At 37.2% G+C, this 14876-nt stretch overlaps 1 protein-coding gene and 1 long non-coding RNA gene across 5 annotated transcripts in view; one reads left to right on the top strand and one right to left on the bottom strand.

Annotated features, from left to right (window-relative positions):
• Positions 1–14876, top strand: part of LOC147832892 (uncharacterized) — a 599182-nt gene that overhangs the window by 310710 nt on the left and 273596 nt on the right. The window lies entirely within an intron of this gene.
• Positions 1–14876, bottom strand: part of tiparp (TCDD-inducible poly(ADP-ribose) polymerase) — a 42809-nt gene that overhangs the window by 25089 nt on the left and 2844 nt on the right. Inside the window, exon 1 of one of the 4 annotated variants that reach the window (XM_087292230.1) lies at positions 5206–8901. The exons of the other annotated variants lie outside the window; for them this stretch is intronic. The gene's annotated coding sequence lies outside the window, so the exon portion shown is untranslated. Of the gene's footprint in view, positions 1–5205; positions 8902–14876 lie in introns of those variants that run through there. 4 annotated transcript variants of the gene reach the window in all.

Here is a 14876-nt window from a genome sequence, read left to right as displayed (position 1 = left end):
ATTGAAAAAAAAAGAGGGGGGTGGGTGGGGGGATGACTTCATAATATGCTGTGATTATTTTTTGGTAACTCAAAAGGAGACAGTTGAATTATGATAATACTTTGGGGTGTCTCTTGCTAAAAAAACCTTGTCATTATGTCTTTTTGTTTGTTACATTTAATAATAATTACATTTTAAAGAGATAGTTCAAACTAAAACAATTAATTTTGTCATCATTAACTCACCCTTGAGCTGTTTTAAAACGGATTGAGTTTTTTATTGTTGTCTGGATGAATGCAAAAGCAGATATTCTGGAGAATGTAGGAGAACAGTAACCATCGAGATACATAGTATTTGTTTTTACATCTATGGATGTCAATGGTTACAGATGTGCAACATTCTTGTGGAACAAGTAAAGTGTGAATTATTGATGGCAGAATTTGTATTTTTGGGTGAACTAACTATCTTTAAACATATTTAGCTTGATTTTCAGACTATTAACATAATATTTTATACAGAAATATACCACCCATCTAAAAGTTTTTCATGAGCAGCCAAAACTGTCATCAAAGTCAAAAGATCATGCAGAATAAGCAAATGACACTCACACAGCGTCATTCTGCCTGTGAAACCATGCCAATAATAGACACCAAGTCTGATCTCAAAAATGCCTGACAAACAAAACCAGAGCCAGAGTTCATGTGCCTGTGTGAACAAAATTGAGAGAGGGACGAAGATGCTTATCATTGCTGTGTTAACTGACCTACTGAACTGCGTCAGCAGACCACGTATACATTACCGTGAACCAGCCACTCACACAGAAAACACAACCACCATGAGACTCCCACACACACTGATGTCTAACAGGGTTTCCTGGCAGTCCTTGGCAAAATTAAGACCATTACGTAAACAAGTTAAAGAGTAACAACAATCTGAAAACAAGATTCTGTCATAAATCTCGTGTTGTTCCAATCCATATGACTGATACAACTCAAAACTACACATATAAACATCTGATTTGCAAATAAATCACACTTTTGGTTGAGATTGTTGCTCACTTCACGATAACACTGGAAATTAATAACCAAAACTAAATTTGGAAAGAAGGAAAGAAAGAAATGCAAAAGCATATAACAGAACTCATTCATTCATTCATTCATTCATTCATTCATTTTGCTTCGGCTTAGTTGCTTGTTTATTAGGGGTTGTTTAATGCAGTGCATGCCCTTCCAGCTGTAACCCAGTACTGGCAAACTACCATACACGCTCACATGCACAAACATACGCAACAGCCAATTTAGTTTATTTAATTTACCTATTTACTTTATTCTTTGTGTACAAGCAGACACAGCCATTTAAAATTTTTTTTGGCTCGAGACTTCCGGTCTCATTCACTTCCATTCATTTTTAGAGGTTAAAAACAGTTTGTTATGCTGCTTGATGTTGCAAACTTATATTTCTTATTATATTATTTTACTTAGTCTTTATAAACATGCAAACACTTGTTTGTAGAGCAAGTAGTTTGACTGTTTACTGCCGTTTAGTATTCTTAGTCATTTCTCCCATAGGCAACTGATTCAGAAGTTCTAAAACAAAAACGAGTGCACTCCCATATCGCTAAATAAGGTCAATAGCGCATGTCTTTGGACTTTGGGGGAAACTGAAGCACCCGAAGGAAACCCACGCAAACACAGGGAGAACATGTAAACACAGAAATGCCAACTGATCCAGCCGGGACTTAAACTAGCTACTTTCTTGCTGTGAGTGCTAAACACTGAGTAAACATCTCACCCCATATTCAATGTATTGAATATTATATATTCTATAAATAAAACTGAAATGACACCTTTTCACAAAATCACCCATTCAGAATTGCCTAGCTTAACAATTTACTGGAATTGAAAATAAATATTAAATAATTAAACAATTGTGTGTTTTTAATTTAAATGTGTTTTCGCAATTTAGAAATAGGGTCGCTTCATAAGATTTTTGCTGTTGTTTTGAATTTTTTGGTCATTCACTATGTAAAAAAACAGTGTGAGAAAGTGAGTGAATGTTTCGACAAACTTATCATTCCAGAAAACTATTCTTTTAAGATCAAGACCCCAAAATCGACCGAAACGATCCCATCTCACTTTTTCATAGAAAAAGACACACATTATGTCCTCTCGACTGGAACACCGTGGGCTTCAATCATACACACCCAGGATCAGTCTAACGCAGCGTGTTCGGGACAGCCTGTCTTTCACAGACAGTTCCGGGCACACAAACACACATTCTGCCCAAGCACACGGCCTCCGGCTCAGCCAACGTAAAACCCAACAGATAGACCATCTCCCGTGCTGTAGACCAGAACAAAACAGTTTCAGTACTTCCATCTGGCCGTCAGAGCCAAAGCACTAGATAACACCAGTCCAATAATAACAGCCAAACGTAACCATTTGAAGGCGTTAATGTCCTTCAGAACACAATTGTTACTCACAAATCCAGCATCAGGAGAACTGTTTGTGTTATCGCATGTCTGGAAAACATTCATTGGCTCAGAGGGGAAAAGCCAACATGGAGAGAACAGAACTGATGGCTCTGGAAAAAAAAAGCTAAAGAAATCGAAGCTAGCAACTTTATGTTCGCTTACACGGCAACATACTAAAAATACATTAGACAACGTTGTCAAAAATGATCCTCATTCTCACAGATCTGCAGAAAACGACACAACAACATCAACAGTTTCTCTAGAAACACTAGTTTCGTAGTGAGATTTTTTTTTCCTGTTTTTTTTTTATTCTGTTAATCAAGAGGGCATTTAATGAATCTAAAATTAATGTTAAATTTTTAAATATTTATACAAAATTGAAATAACTACTTATTGAATACATATTGTATGTAGTTTCAAATTAAAATAACATTTTAGTAACATTTTACTATTTTACCATTTATACTGTATTTTTGATTAAATAAATGCAGCCTTGGGGATTTTTAAAACATTTAAAAATCATGTTGATTCCAAACTTTTGATGGGTAGTGTATGTTAAAGTGAAGATGTTTTGACTGCATCTCGCTGATTGGTTATATCTTCGAAAATTTCTAGGACACAAATTTGACAATTTATGAAACATGGGAAGAGCATAAAAAACAAAAATCCCTGCTAAGACTAGGATGATTTTAAGCTAAATGGTCTCCTATTCTTGTCAATTCAATGTTTATAATATAGTTTAGCTATATTATATGTTTTTGCCACTATAAACAAGTCTTTTTTATTCATATTATAATTAGTTATATTACAATCATGCTATTATTTTACTTGTATTATTTTGGTTCATGTTTTTATATAATATTTAAAAATAACTTCAGTAAAGCTTTATTTCAGTTATTACTACTACTCCTATTTTTAATTACTACTAGTAGTTTTAATCAAGAAGTCAAAATGTTTAAGTAGATAAAATCATTTAATGGTTTAATAGAATGTGGCACGTTGACAATTCTAAAAAGCCTTGGACAAAACATAGCTCTTTTTCTCAGGAGAAAGCGTGAGAAGCAGAAAACATTTGTGACAATTGAGAAATTCCTCATTTGTATCTTTCCTCACTTGTAAGAAGCAGAAAAGGTTTTACTGAATGACACAAATCTTTTTCCTGAAAGCAGCTGAGCCGAGAATAAGGGAAACAACATGATCAGACCCCCTAGAATTTATGTACAAAATGTCCGCCCTGACATACCAAAATAAAAGCACTGTGCCTAACACAACAAACATTCACTGATCCACAGATGCAAAACTCAAGACGGGCCAGAGCTGGAGTTTCTTAACCGAACTGCAGCCACTTGTGAGTTTCACAACCCAAATCTCCTTCTGCAGGAATCACTGTGTTGCTAGTTTCGCTCCAGGGTGCTGCTGACTCATGCTTAGTCATCTGCGCTCAATACAGCAGCAGAGATACGCTCGACAGTGCCAACATCTGTCCTCAGGGCACGGGGACTGAGAAGGGTAGTGTGTGTGGACACCGCACTTTCCCTCCACCTGCATCTAAAGCAGGAGCAAACAAAAGCCATTAGCGAGAAACGATGGCTATCACTTCCCCAAGTGAAAACATCAACAACAAAACAGACGAGAGAAAACTGGTTCTTGGTAAATGAACAAGCTCTTTAGAGCTTAGTCTGTTTCTTTCTGTTCTTTCTCTTCTCAATGCTTGTTCTTTGTCCAGAACTCTCTGCTTGTACAATGAGGTACAATAATGAAAGAACAGGGCATTCTGGGATTACGGAGGAATGGGTAGAGAAGTGACTGCACCAGGAGGTAAAGACAACATGAAATGAGATTGAGTCAAGAGAATTACACCGCGTCTCAGAACAGATAGAGCTCTCTCGGTACTCCATTTGTGTCATTTATTACATCATTTTGCAGATGTAATTATCTATAGCAACCTGTAAAGCCGACAATGGAAAGTATCGTAGCGTAGCTTCCATTTCACGACATGGTGCGCTTTTACACAAACACATGTGAATTTGTGTAATGCTGATCAGCTCATGTTACCTTTTTCTTTTGGGAGTGCATCAAGGTATGCGACACCCAGTAAGATGTGTTTCTCTGCAGCGCGCACACACATACACACACATTTGTGGCGGCTTTCCTGACAAGCTAGGATTCACAGTGGCTCACCCACACACACTTTTCATTTTCACACAAGTGCTCGCTTCTTTTTCAAGCATGGCATGCCGAACCTGAGTCGACCACCTGTGCACTGGGTAACCATGGAGACCATTATCCATCAGAGCGCCTGACGGACTGAGTAATAGCATGGTGACAACAATAGAAATCCCAGTGTCCCCTTACCCTGCCTCACAGACAAAACTGCGGTCAGCCCATACACACACAGGACCACCAGACAGCTTCAAACCTCTTGTCCTTTATGCCTCTTTCCCTCTCAAACACTAAAAATAATCTCCCAGCCATTAAATTAAGTGCAAACACTGATTCCCTCTGCACTCATCAGCACAACCTACTTATGAAGCTCTAGAATTATCTAGTCCATCTCTGTGGCTCAATTCTGAAAGTAGAAAAAAATGAGTGGACACAAAGGATTCAATCTGATCTACATAGAAGAACATGAATGGGTAGCCAATAATCAGGATGCACAGAGTGTAATTAAATGGTGTTAAGGAAAACACAGAGAAGAAGAGAGAGATGAGCTGTGGATAAGCCAGTTTCACCTCTCTTTATCTCTCCCTTACCTGTGAGGTGGAGTCACGGGTGAATAACCTGTTCTGCTCTTCCTGTAAGCCCGGCTAAAGCGCTCCGTCACTTTGATGTCCCCCTGACCCAATCATAAGGCAGTGTTCATCGTCACGGTGACCATGACCTGTAACTGCCTGATGATTCACGCTGAGATCAGCCAGTACACACACACCCTCATTTGACTTGGTTAGATATAAAAGGACAGGGAGCAACGAGCATTTAAAAACATTATCCAGCGATGATAAATTGCCTTGAATAAACTAAATAAAGTAAATTATTACACTACGGTAACCTTTAAAAGCCAGTTTAACAGTAAAAGAAGAAGTCAAAGTCAAAGCATTTACGAAAGCCAGCAAATACTCTGCAGGTAAACAAACCTTTGGCCATTACATGACTTAAGAGGCAGAACTTTTAAAGAAAACTGACAATAAATCTGGTACATGACTCATAATAAAACACAACCATTTGTGTTCATGTAGGTGCTTAGAATGGGCTCCAGACCTTTGTTTCACAATTGAAAAAGTCATTTACACAACCAAATTTAAATGAAGGTTGGAAATCCCTGAACTAGGCCTATTCTTCTGTATCTGTACAGATCAGTCCTGATCTAAACTAGCGATAAGCAAAGCAACATTCTACTTCTCTCACAACTGTAAACAACAAACATGGATGCCAATAGCTTGCTGTCTGTCTTCTATTTCCTTTTTTGACTAAACAAATCAAGGTATTTAAGGATCGCTTACCTAAAAATGAAAATTTACTCACTATTTACCTGCTCTGAATTGGTTGCAAACTTTTTTTTCACACTGGAAACCTGTAATCCTTGACTTCCATTGTAAGAAAAACAAATACTATGGAAGTCAAAGGTTGAATGTTTTCAGCCTTCTCCTTTTGTGTTCGACAGAAGAAAGAAACTTAAACAGAACTGTGACAAGTGAAGTGTAAGCAAATGATGGTGGAATTATTCGTTTTCTCTTTAAATACTGAATTGTATAATACTATAACATCAGTTACTTAGCAAATTACAAAATAAACATTATATTATATAGCAAATTAGAGCACAATTTTTATGCACATTATTTCCATGTTCTCAGTCATTTAGGGTTTGGGTTTTATGACAGAATTACCTGTGCAATGCAGATCTACATGATGTAAAAACATCAAGATTAATACAGTAACAAGTCGATTTGAAGTAAACAATGACTAAAAAGCTGATCATGTGGTCACCTTGTGTTGGCTGCATCTTGGTCACCTAATGTAGGAAGCTGCAACATAGCACACGTTCAGCAGGTAAAGATTTTGTTTTGCTTATTTTAAAAAAAAAAAGGAAACCAAAACTAGGATTGCATATGTAAACTGCAAACAATGCAGCTGATCAGATTCTTCACTTCTGTTGTGAAAATATCAATGCGGAGGTAGAATACATAACAAAAGAACACCTTTTTGTGGCCTTCTAAAGTTCTCTGCTCACTTTCATTGGATTTTACTTTTTATTTTAAATTTTTTAACTGAATATCCAATTAGTACACAATGCAAAAATTGGCCTTACAGAAACGCATTCGCCTTGGTGTGTCACAGCCTTTATAGATACAGGTCTTTGTGACATAGTTACGTAACATGCGGGATGGAGATTTATCTATTGGTTGTTAATCGGATGAAGGCAGATCTGAATGTAAGACCATGAGGAATAGATGGGGTTAAGCAGACTAGAGATTGAGATGATTAGACAAAGTCATCTTGGGTCACCAGAGGGAAATCTGTCATTTTATTACAAAATGAAGTACTTATAATCTGCTTTTTTACCAATTAAAAAAAAACTGAAAATTCATCATTTACTCACCCTTCACTTTTCACTTCACCTTCACTTCAACAAATTTCTGAAATAATACTTTTTTATTTAACCCAATTTAAATCCTTAAGAATTCATAATGCAAATTCAGTTCACTATAAATTGTGGGAAATTTAAATACCTTCAGCTGCGTGATTTTATTAAATCTTTGTCCGATAAGGGTAAACATAGATTTGAACTTGCAGCAATAGAGCAAATTGTAACGAGCAGTTTTTTCCAAAGGACTAAAATCCAAAATATACAAAGCTCCAACTCATACACTCCTTCTTTTGAAGGGTATTTGGGGGAAAAGAAAGTTGTGTGGGGAAAAGATTTAGGTCACAAACTGGTTTGTGTTTCTTCCTTTCGTTAAAAACAAAAGAAGATTTTTAATTTTTTGGAAAGTTAAACCCATTGACTTCCATCGTATTTGCTTTTTCTTACTATAAAAGTCAATCAATACAAGTTTTCCAAAATTTTCTTTCAAATTAACTTATTTTGTGTTCATAAGAAAAAAGCCATGATTTGAAGGTGAGAAAATATTCAATGTTGCACAAACTGTCCTGTCATGGGTGAATTTTTAAGCACAGTTATGACACGCATATTTAATAGTAGTCTTTATCATTATTCAGCTATAGATTTCTTTCTCCATTCTCTTGTTATCCAGCACTTCTGCAAATCAGGGGAACTCAAACCCAGCTGGCAGGCTAAAACACTATAGTTCTGCTTTTCTGAAAGCTAAATCACGATTCTGCCGATTTCACCAGCTTTAAACGCACATACACACTGCGGGCACTGAGCAGAAACAGCGGTAAAAGGGTCAAAGCTAGAGGAGGGAGGTGGCTTAAAGAGTGTGTGAGTGAGAGAAAGGGAACGCATGAAGTGTGAAGGATTAGCAGCCCTTAAAAACCTTGTGCGCCACTGAGCATGCCCGAACCCAAGGCCTGCGTCAGGACTGGCATGTTCCACATCCAACCACTTCTGACAGACACGCTCTGTTGATTAGCCTTTAACCCGCCACCCCGTGCCCCATTGGCACACATGTTCCAAACCCCAGTAAAAAGGCACCTCTGGGCCAGCTGTGGTTTGCGGTGTAACACACTCGACACAGGGAAACAGAGTAGACCAGATCCAAAAGACATTTCATATTGCTATGCTCGACTGCCCCTCATTCCAAAGCACAAAAATATGGTACAATCTTCTTAATCCCGTACATGCAAAACAACTAACTTTTTACATGCTCAGCTTGAGCGGCCCGCATGCCAGCATTATTCACACCCAGCACGAGCGTCACAGTCTGAGAAGAATTAAACAAACGCACACACTCACGTATGCACCTGATCACACACTACCAACCCTGAGATAAGGCAGTCACCTCTGCGGGTGGTAAACTCAGCCATGAGACGCATTTAGCAAACATATACTTGCCAAAAACACACACAATGACACACAGGGCAGCTGGAGAAGTCATATCAGTAACGTGCAAACACCTTTTTCAGGTTATATGACATAGAGGTATACATTTTCACCCTGGAACAAAAGTTTTGTGATGCTATTAGGATAGTTCACCCAAAAATACAAACACTGTCATCAGTTACTCACCCTCATGCTGTTCTAAACCTGTTTGACTTACAGTATTCCATGGGACACAAAAGATGAGTTCCTGAATAGTGCTTTTGTCCATAAAACTTCCCAGCAAACAATTTAGTGTTTAATAGACATCTAATAGACACCTGTATGTAGAAAACTCATCTAAAACAAGGCTAAACTTGGGCTGTCAGTGAAAATTAAATTGACATCTAAAAATAGCCCAAATCTGGTCTTCAAATAAGCAGACTTTATATGTGTAGTCATTGATTTTAGTCTAGTTTTGAGTCTTGTTTTGGCCTATTCTTAGACATCTAGTAGATTTTCACAGACGGCCCTAGTTTAGCCTCGTTTTAGCCAAGAAAAGTATATTTAGATGTCTATTAGACATCTTTTAAAAACAAAAAAGCCAATGGGGTCTAAAAGTGCATATTTTCAATCTCACTTACTTTCATTATAAAAGACGCACAATATTTTAAGATCCACAAAAAAAGGAACAGGTCATTAATCACTAAAATGATTAAAGGCCATTAAACAACATGATTAAGGTGCTCTTTATACTAGGGCCATTTTCTTTTAAAGTGGCATTTTTAGAATGAAAATGCTGCTTTTACCAACTTTTTATTGTCTTTGTATTGTTTTATTTTTATTTATTCGTCTTTGTCCACACGGTTCAGCCTAAAATGCATGATTTGTGACATACACACTCACTGAGCATGTGCATATTCTGCCGTTATCCATACTAAGAGTCTACCGGTGGTGCAATAGTCATATGAGAGTGGCTTGTCGAATCAGGGAACAAGAGAGAAATGGTAAATGGCTACACCTCCATATTCAAAAGTTTACTTTTCAATCTGTCTACACCAAAACTTAACAACAGTTTTTCCAAACAAAAATGGAATCTTTAGGGTTCTCAAAATGCTCCATGTTAATACATCAAAGATCCCGGAGCTATACACTGTAAAAGAATGAGGTATGCACACGAACATTAATTTGAATCAGCCAGACCTATGGGTTCCAGTGATTTGTCGTCCCATACAAAATCGGCGTGTGCAGAAAACAGCGATTTTCACTGCAAGGCTGAGATACGATATGAAGAGGCTATCAGAACAAACAAGAAGCACAACATTAAATTTTATATTTGTACACCATTAATTTGACCCTAGTATTTTCAATGGAATTTTTGTGCTAGTCTGCTGCTAATGATGATGCTTGCGTTTAAATGGTTTTTCATCTCCTTTTACGCTTTACAAACCAAATGGACGCTTAAGCAGGTTATATGCAGGAATCCTAAAAGTAATTTCAATACCTTATTAAAATTTTTAAAGACCTTCTCTGAATATTTTAAGACCTCATCACCACTTTAATTTCTAATGCGTATCAAACATTTAACTTAATAAACAGTTGCAGTTAACTCAATAGAGCACAACCATGCAACAGAACTCAGACAAGCTCAGAAGAAACAATGCTTGAATAAATAAATTACACGGTTGTTTCAGCAACAGGCGTCAGCTACTGTTTAAACTCGTCTGTCTCCAACCAGGAGAATGCAAACTTACATTTTCCCATTTTGCAGTCTGTTTCGCTCTGGGGTTTCGCTACATGTGGAGAGCATCACATCACCTTACCGTGTTTTACAGACATCACCTGGACAAAGGAGCGTGGCGGGATATACCCCCGGATCGAACACGCTGTTGTTTTTTTGGAGTCAAACACTTTGGACAATGCAAAATTTAAGACTTTGTAAAAGCAATTAAGACTTTTTCATACCTTTTAAGGCCCTTAATATTGTCATAATTCATTTATCAACTTTGCATACTTTTTACGACCCTGCAGACAACCTGTTGAGTCTATTTAACTGATTATATTTGAATTCCATAACAATATTGATGCTGTAAATAAAATGTTATGAAATTGAAAATAGTCACATAAATCTTTATCAGAACTTAATCATTGGCTGAAAAACTCTATCTGTGCATATATAGCACATTCTTATGCCTTACATTTTTAGTTCAAATCAAATAAACTTTTAGATATAAAGATATCTCAACAATTTAAACTTGTAGTAATTCTCTAGTTGTCTTGACTTTTTGTCATTACATTTTTACAGTGAGTAGTGAACACCATGTGTAATCTTAATATAACTATAGTGTAAATGGCACCTAACTACCAGAAGCATTATTTAAGGATCTCTGTGAATCTTCTCTAATCAACAATTATATGTGAAATAATAAAATATTTTAATACCAAAATAATACCAAAATAAATTATTTCCATGATACAAAGCAATAATGTCTCTTTGAAAAAAAAAAGTTTTTCTTTTATTACGTCTTTATGATTAACTTTTTGAAACATCAAAATTACAGAAAGAAAAATAATTATGGTAAGGTAAAAATCACCTTGGGTTTGATTTGTGTTCCGAAGACAAAGAAGTCTTTTGGGCTTGGAATGACATGAGGTTAAAAACTTTTAGGGTGAACTATCCCTTTAACTGAATAACATCAATGGTTTAATGTTCAACCAGGTGATTTTTGGACAATCCATAATCCCACTTGCTTAAGAGTTTGCATTTTAATCCCACAAAGCACCGACATAAATCGCCAGTCTGCAGCCAAGAAAACCTCTTCCACAGAAGACCAACTGCCATCGCAAATACGTCTAACACGTCAAACTGAGTGCCACAACCTGACCAATATATATCACTTCCAGAATAATCAATCAAGCTGTCTATGCTATCTTGTCTCTCTGCATTATGTACCCATCACTAAAGTAAAATAATCATGTGTGAAAAGACATTCCTGTATTAAGTACAGACGTGCCAGCTTCTATGACACTGATCCAAGCCAACTATCATTTCATTTAGTAATGATGCGATATGATATCTACACGGAAACTCTACCGTAATAAAACCTCTGACTGGCAGCTGATTATGAAGTGCAAAGGGCTTTCCATTCTTCCTCTTCGACAGATTTAAGGGAATAAATCAACCTCAATCAACACTCTTGACTTCTCATTTTTTGTTTCCACAAAGGCAGGACGCACTCAGAAGAGCTGAGGGCAAGCAAAAGCTCTCGTTTCCCTCCTACTCACTGTACAAGACGAAAAAGTCTGCAAAAAGTCTCAGGATGTTCTGGAGGCCAGGAGTGACGGGACGTGCGCTACTGTTGCACTGTGCGGGACGAAGACGGAACTGTTTGTTCAGACAATCCAGCCACTATTTGCCTTTTTTTTCTCTTTGTCCCTCTCAGCAAGAGAGGAACACATAAACATATTTCAGCTGCAAATTTTGGCAGCTTTTGTTTATGTTGGAAAGCCCATTTTAAAGAGGCAACAGAGCTCTTTATAACCTCAATCACATAAAAGACGAAATAAACTCGAATAATTGCAGTGTAAAATGGTAAAAATAAAAATTTGATGTTAATACCATTGTACTTTAACATAAAGATGATTTCAACCAATGAGACTATCTGTTACGGTAATAATACTATCACCACAGAACTAATAAAATACTAAAAATGGACACTTTGAAGAAAAGAACACTGTAAAATATGCTGGCTTCTACACCATTCCTTCATGTTGTCCCAACAAAAATAGATTTAGCTAACTTAATGGTTTTTACCATTTAAATTATTTGTCCATAAAACAAAAATTATTTTGTTGTTTAGCTGATTATAAATTTACTCATTTGAACAATCAGCAAAAACATATATTTTATGAGCATACCATGGTCTCGTCAGATGTAAAGTAACATGTTTATTTTCTACAAATCCAATATGATTGCATACTTTACTTACTAATACTTACATGGCATATATATCTATGTATAAGAGAAAAAGAATGCCGGAAGAGCTCATTTTTATGAGTCAAACTGACGGCAAACAACAAGTAGTCAAGAGACCTCACCCATGTGAATAATTTCATGGCCCGTCTAAGGCGTTATCTTATTTCTCACACACGCAGGCACACATGCACGTAAACACACATGCAAACACCTTGGTTTCAGGTCACTGTGCCCTTGGTGCACAGTGAGATTGTGTGACAAACACAATCATCTCACCCTCGGCTGCTCACATGGAGACCAAACTCTCAGGATCAAGGGTCACAGCACTCACACATTGACACAAAAACTCATACACACATACACACACACACACACACACACACACACACACACACACACACACACACACACACACACACAAAACAAAGAAAGGCTCTGCTCCTCTAAATCATGGCAAAACAAAGCAAACGGTATCAGCCATACTAGTGATCACGTGTCTTGGCATTCTAGCATAAAACAGACCCAAAATATATGGACACTGTGGTTACAGCTGAAATTAAAATCCCCTAAAATGCCATTTTAGACTTATGTCTCACAAACAAGTATCTAAATAATGTATTTTAATTCTAAACTGTATATCTACAGATTTATCATTTAAAACTGAAACATTTCACTTGAAAAGCCTTCATAATATATATGTTTTTCTTTAAAACATGAGGAGTAAGTTGGTTAGTGTGATCCACAATTGAAATACACAGTGAACCTGAATTAGAAAACTTAAGGCAAGTAAAACATTTGTCAAACAAAGAACTAAAAAGTTGCTTTTGGAGTTGTTTGTCTTCAGCTAGCCAAACAGAACATGTCCAAATTACTTTATCTTAATTTTAAACTGTATATGTATTAATGCATAATTAAAAACTCTTGCTATGTCTAAAATATTTTTTCTTGAATAGCCTATCTACAGTTTTACACACACTGTAAAACCCAACGGTAAACTTTATCAAATGAAATGAGTAGTTAACTCAATTTACTGAAAGTAATTGTACTCATTTGAAAAGCGTTTTGAACATTTTTGGTAAGATATTGAGTTATATAAATACCTTGTTACTTCAAGGTAAATGGAGTAAGTTCACAGAATAGATTTGTTTTTTAACTCAAATGGTTAGTAGAAATCGGTTCCCTCAAACAGTTTGAGTTGCCTTAACTAATTGGGTTTCACAGTACTCAGTTGGTTTGAGTTTTCTTCATTTGTTGGGTTTTACTGTGCTTAAATTGCTTTGTTTAATCAAATGGATTAAGTTCACAGTACTCATTAGGATTAGTTTTTGAACCTAAATGGTTTGTTGGAATCGGTTTTTTGGTTTCACAGTGCACACACAAGTTACAACACTCCTACATCATTATGTGATTAAAATGTCCAGATACCATCTGAGGCAGCTAGTCACATAGTCCTTCTCTTTTCTGCACGTTAATGGTCTGTATTATTACACAATGACTTCTACAGGAGAAAACCCACACAAAAAAAAAGAAAACGGGGGATCAGCAGATAAGGGTGTGGTTTACAGGCTCTATGGGTCTCACTTTACCCCTGAACTACCAAAGTCAGCAGGAGGTTAATGGTGGGCTTTAGCTATTAACATGAAAGAGGTCACTGTGAACCAAAGTTCTGGGAGCGCCTGGGCTAAATGGGCCAACAGAGACGGTTACGTGGCCATTCGCTCTACTAAACGCTGTACACAAAGACCCCCTAAATAGTCGGCTGTCCTGCGGGAGAATTTCCATGACAAATCTGCAGTGCTATCTTAAAGAAGGAAGCAGCCAGGAGCTGTGTCATGGTGAGCATTAAAATCACTGTCTCTTCTGCTTTGTCATGACCAAGTGCACTTCCTTTTGCAAACTGCTTTTGCATACAGATCAGGATCGAGACCTAAATAAGACTCATAAACAAAAGGTCCCTTCTGTTTAGGCAAAGAAGAGGAAAAAATCCTGCTACCACAGTTTCAGCTCAGGGATATCAATTGTGGCAGTGGAGTACATTACCGGTATGTCTGGTGATGTTTGTGTGTAAATGATGAAAAACACAAAATAAAAAACGTCATTTACAGTGACTTAATGTGTGCGTGCATGAAAGCAAGTGTGGGTGGGTGAGTGTGTGCACAATTGCGTCTGTCTCCAAAGCTCATTTATTTGCGTGTTTGTGAGCAAGTCTGCGTGTGAGCCTTCCTCTGTCTATGCAACCAGTGCGTGTGAGTGTCTGAGCTCAAGCCACATCGAGTGGGAGCGTGCGTGTATGTGTGTGTGTGTGTGTGTGTGTGTGTGTTTGACCAAACCAAGCAGAGGCGGGTCGAGCAAGTTCACGGCTTACAGCTGTCAGTACGCTTCCACATGTCAAGCCAGCCAGCGGAAGGCTTATGGGAAAAACACAATCTCTTAGTCACATATATACCTCACTCACAACACACACGCTCCTG

The sequence above is a fragment of the Danio rerio genome, chromosome 18 (assembly GCF_052040795.2).
Source record: "Danio rerio strain M-AB ecotype USA chromosome 18, GRCz13ab, whole genome shotgun sequence".
Taxonomy (NCBI): domain Eukaryota; kingdom Metazoa; phylum Chordata; class Actinopteri; order Cypriniformes; family Danionidae; genus Danio; species Danio rerio.
This window is presented reverse-complemented; position numbering and strand designations above follow the sequence as displayed.